The following is a 5,984-nucleotide window of genomic DNA, read 5'->3' as shown; positions in this document are numbered from 1 at the left end:
GAAGAAACACTCCAATAATAAGCATACATAGGAAATAGATACATGTAGCTAGGAGGAGCGCACAGCTAAGAGTAATAAGATATAAGTGATTAGGCTTTGATCTTGCGGAGGGAAGAAAAACAGATACAGTGGCAGGTGCTATGGTCCTTGTTACAAATACCACGTGCGTAATTGTTTGAATTCTTCATGACACAGAACCTTGTGCATTGCTCATACTGGCAGTTGATTTGTTGCTCACCTTCATAGCAATCTGATGATCTTCCCTCCCCATTTGCTCTTCTAATTATATTTCCTGTTAGTAATTAAGGTAATAAATTAGTTAAGAGGTTATGACCCAAACCAATTTATTCATAAAAATAAAAAGAAAAAAGAACCCAAACCAACTAACTGAATTGAAATTATAAGCTTTCAAACGGGTAGTGATGGGATAAGGCTGACCGAATACAAAAAGAGAAAAGTATTACTTAACAGATGAACTCAAACCTACCAAAAACTAATGAGTGAACCATATTGAAGTCTAGATAACTAAAGAAAGAAAAGGAAAATAATGTACACATTGCCGATAGTAATTAAAGGTTCTCTCTCTTTCTCTCTCTCTCGCTCTCTCACCATGTGGATCTCTTATATACGAACTATGAAGAATTTCCTACCATGCACCCATCAGCTTAGCGTGAGAGATGCCAATACACACAGACATCATGTTGCTCTCTCCACACAAAAAAAGGGGCAAAAGTTACTTTTAGAGAGGTCAACCTGAAGCTTATCTGCGCCCACCAAATTTAGCAACATTGTGAAATGATTCGATAATTTTGACTGTTGAATAGATAGGTTCAAGGTTGAATTAGTCATATGTCAAATTTCTGAACTTCGATCCAATATCCTCCCTTCTATTTTTCAGCCGTACATGTATACCCATGCATCCTCTTATAGTCCCTAAATTTTCAGAGTTTTATTTTTCACCTGATGAACTTTGTTTGGACTAAAACTAGGGGTGCAAGTTTGGCCTTGTCGGCCCGAACCCACCTTGACCCGCCCTGACCTCGAACAGGGCCTGGGCTGAGATACCCTAGTCTTGAGGGCCGGTCAGGGTTGAAAATTTCTGGCCCTAAATCAAGATCGGGCCGGGTTAGGGTTGAGGCCTCGGGCTAAGCCTGGCCTGGCCCAATCGACCATGTTTTAAGTTATACTATGAAATATATATTGACATAATATATATATTATAAACTAAATATCACATATATTTTGTTATATAATATATTATATATGAAGATAATAAGTGATATAATATAATTTATTATAATGTTATTTTATGTAAAATTGATAATGTTCTCCCTGCCCTAGCCCAACACATGCATCTCCCTTCCCCCACTCCATGATCAGGGCCAATCAAGGTCATCCCGGTCCAATACTAAGGGCGGGCCAGGGTTGAATTTTTCAGGCCCTGAGGTAGTGTCGGGCTGGGCCTGAGCCCAATTAAGGGGACTTAGGGTTGGTCTGAGGTTTTAAAAAGCCCGACCCAATTCGACCCTGTTGCAGCCCTAACTAAAACTTGACATATAGAATGAGGACTTTGAAATCTACTTGTCCAAAAATCTTGGGCTCCATTAGAACTGTCACATGGCAAAAACTTGGGTCATCCCCACAAGGTTATCAAAGCGATCAGTCCTAAATAACTTAGCCTTAAAAAAATATAAATTATGTTGTTAGAAAAGAGTGATATAAAAACTAACAATAGGAAACGACTATTTCCACTCTTGTTTTTCTAGTTCTAGAGTAAAATTTTATTTAAAAAACTATCAAAAAGTCTACACAAAAAAATATTATAAAAAAAAAATTTGCTGCCAGGAAATATTGCTATAGCCTATAACCAGGTATTGTTTCCACTCTTGTTTTTTGTAGTTCTAGATTATCCACTAAAATGGAACTTTTGGCCTAGAATTAGACACATTTAAATTCCAATAGTGATTAGGAATTTTTTTCATTGAAAACCCTAATCATAAAAATCAATAATGAACTGAGTTTGATCACCCTTGATTAGAACCTCCATCCATACTCGCAACAAAAGAATAATAATAAATTAAAAAAATAAATAAACCAGAAGGCAAATTTGTATAGGCTCAAAGGTGAAGTTAAGGGTAAGAGAGATCACCATAGGAGGAGAAGAGAAGCACAAAAATGATGAAAAAGGACAGTGATGAAGAAGAGAGCTTCATGGTTGCAAGCTAAGAAGAAGAAACTAAACTGATTAAGTGGAAAATGTCCAGGGAATATTTAGGGCAAGGAGTTGCTTAGTATATATAGAACTAAAAATTACCTATTTTGGTAGGGGTTTAGTTTAGTGTGTTTGGCCTAAATGCTGGCTTCTTATTTTGGTAATTATGATTTAATAATTTTAACTCTGGTTGCCGCACATTTGTTTGTATATTAGTAAGGTAATGATAAGTATTACAAAAAAAAAAAGAGTACGGTAATGATAATTAATTTGTTATATTAATGAGGTAAGAGGCAAATAGGTATAGACCGTTTGTAGCCACAGAACAAAAATTTTTGACTCAAAAGGGCAAAGAATCTTTAGAAAGACCATTGAAACAAGAAATGAACGCGTTTTCAGGCCAACAAAGAGCCAAAAAAAATGATCAATGGTGGAGACTGTTTTATAATAGAAAGAAAACGGTCAATTTAACTTATCTCATACTAGGCTAGCTCAATTTAGCACTCATACATTATATGGAGCCTCATTAAGTACATAACACGATAACAACCAACTTCGATTAAAATTAGGCATGTAAACGGATCGAATTCGGTCGGATAGTGGCATTATCATATTCGTATTCGTTTATATTCGGACGGATTCGGATAATATCCTATCGGTATTCGGACGGATTCGGATAATTTTCGGATAATGATTTTTTGAATACAAGTTCTCCTAAATGGATATGAATACAGATCGAATACGATTTTTCGACTATCCGTTGACATATTTACCGTTTTTATGATGAAAGTTAGGGTTGAAACTTGAGAGTTCAATTATTACCCTTTCTTCTACTCTTCTTAGTCTTTTATTTTCTTACGTTTTTTACTTTTGATTTTTTAATAGATATGTAATTCCATGTAGCACATTGCATAAAATAATATATATAAACCAATAACAAATCTAGAAAAAGAATGACATTATCTTAACTTATAAATTTATAAAAATAAGATAACAAAATCCAATAAGGTAACTTAAAAGGATAGACAAACACAGAGTTATATTTCAGATATTTTATTACTGTTGGACTGCTAAACAAATCGGATAATAATCGGTCGGATAGGGGGATTATCATATTCGTATCCGATTAGTTTTGGACGGATTCGGATTCTCCTAAACGGATATGAACGCAGATCGAATACAGATTTACGAATATCCATTTACATCCCTAATTAAAATTTAACCTGCTCAAATAAACTTGTTAGTTAGTTTAGTCTAATATGTGGAGCATTAATTTAAAGGTTGCATTGCATAAGAAGCAATGAATATTTTTTATTTTGTCATTGACCTAAGGAGATGACTTCATCTTCTTCTTTTGGCTTTGCCCTGTCTAGCTATAGGAATTGTTATTAGTGAAGCTTGATCTCAGTTTAATCTAGGAAGTAATGTTCACTCTTCTCCAGCATCAAGGATTTAGGGGTTCTCTATAAAATATTAGATACAACAAATGATCTTGTAAAGATGTGTGTGTATGTGTGTGTGAAGGTTTATAATTTCTTCATTAGAATAGTGAAAGTTCTGGTTTCTCGTTCTTCTGTGGAGGTTACTCATCTTGGGTGAATAATGTCAAATCATTATGTTCTGTGAGTATGATTTCTTTTCGTTTTTCTTTTGATATCCTTATTCTGCTATGTTGTTAATTCCTTACAAGTTAGCCCATTCAGTCCCTGACTACTCTTGGGTTTTAAAAATGGGGCACTGTTCTCTGTGCCACAGTGCAGGCTGCACCCAAGCACATGGGGTTGGGTGCAATGATCACCCTACCCCCCTGAATGGCAGACCCATGTACCTGGGCGCAGCCTGCACTGCGGCACAAAGAACATTCTCCCTTCAAAAATTTTACCTTTTTCTCTAATGCAAGATGGTCAAAAGGTGCCTTTTTTTAAGGAAGTGGGGAGGGGGGGAGGGGGATGTGGAGAGGGTATTTTAATCACAAGTTTTTCATTTCATTACACGTAGACCTCTCTTTCAAAAAGATCCTTTTTGTATTTGAGATTCTTTTCAGATACCAAGGGCACCCACCATTATATAATGGACCTTTAACTCCATTGCTTCCAAGCAAGTGCCTGTAGATCAACACTAACCTGCCTAAAAAATTATAAAAAGGGGGAAGTGTATTCTTAATAGTAAAACTTCATACCAAAGGCTTTGGAAGGTAAAAAAAAATTCTAAAATCTTCAGTTTCGTAATTGTGAACTTCCTACCTAAGGCTTAGGAAGTTAAAATCCTATCAATCTTCACCCACTAACTTTTGAGATGTTGCCTACCCACTTATCACTTTTGCCCATTTTTTTTTTTAAAAAAATCTCAAGTTTGCCTACCACTAAGTAACTGAATAATTTGTAGTCAAGGGATTCCCTTGTTGAAAGTTGACAAGAATCTATAGACTTGCAAATAAGTGAATACTCAAATCGTCTCATCTCTTTCTTCTTTTTCCTATTATATGTTTTATGATGGAATGATGACTAATCTGGTTTATTTGTTTGGCAGCTGCTTTTGTTGTAGGTTAGAGAGAATTTTTGGCCATGGCTTTTTGATGATTTCATAGCACTTAGGCCTCTTTTTCTTTTGTAGAATATCTTCTTTCTACCCAAAATGGCCCATGAGAAGAGGTAGGAATGTCAAAATGGAGATTGAACCCAAAAAAGACCGGCTGATCAAACCAAACCAGACCAAATTCTTTATCTATATGATTTTGATTTTGATTTTGTATTTTTTTTCTTCCTTACAACTCTAATTCCAGTTGGGTTTTTGACTGGATCGATTGAACCTATAAGACTAGACCAAAACCAGAAAATCCGATTAAATCGATAATTTTTTATGATTGTTTCTTTATTATGTATGAAAAACTGAGACCAAACAACAAGAGACCGTTACAAGAAAACGATAATTTGAGGGATTGAAATCAACCGGACCAACAGTCATCAATTTTGGTCAATTTGTATTTTATATACCAACCAATTATCGGTCTGATTTTGGTCTATCCTAATAATTTTTTTTTTTTTTAAAACAATAGACCGAACCAAGCATTTGATACCTTAGGATGGGGATATTCCATTCGTGTTTACTCTTTGTATTATACGTAGTCTACTTATTATTGCTAGTGCTACTAGAGATAATTGGTAAGAGATCACCATGTTGGCAGCGCAGGATAGAATCTCCCAATCCAATGGAAGCATCAAGGAAGTGTCGCACTGTTACAGACAAATATTTAGCGGAGTGAATTTGCCCGTGGGGCACCTTAGCCAGTGCTTGACCAAGGCAAGCCTAAGGCTATTCATGCCATCTTGATATTCACCAAAACTAATTTTGACAGAACAATTCTTATCAAGGCTCGCTCGACCTAACCCCCACTGATACTTAATTACTTCACTACTCGCTTAACCACCCCTCGTCGTGCAACCCATTGTTAGTGCCACTCCATCTCACGGTAACCCCAAGCCAACCATCATGACTATGCTCAAAGTGTAGTAACAGCCCCACTAGAAGGACACGGTGCATACCAAAGGTTTGCCAAGCACATTCGCCCATGTAGTACCACCATTGTCGCCTGGCTAGTAGCTAGTACCACATAGACATGCCCAAGGCAGGCCGAACCCCAGCCCTGCCAAGGACAGACACATCCACATGCAAGACACAGGATAACCCACTCGCTCAGAAGCTTCTTATCCATGTACTGCCATGTCCTACTCTGTGCCCCACGACAAACCATCCTCAAGCCACCGCCAACCCA

This window comes from Telopea speciosissima, chromosome 11 (assembly GCF_018873765.1).
Source record: "Telopea speciosissima isolate NSW1024214 ecotype Mountain lineage chromosome 11, Tspe_v1, whole genome shotgun sequence".
Classification (NCBI taxonomy): Eukaryota; Viridiplantae; Streptophyta; class Magnoliopsida; order Proteales; family Proteaceae; genus Telopea; species Telopea speciosissima.
The sequence above is the reverse complement of the archived record's forward strand: the minus strand, read 5'-3'. Positions refer to the sequence as shown.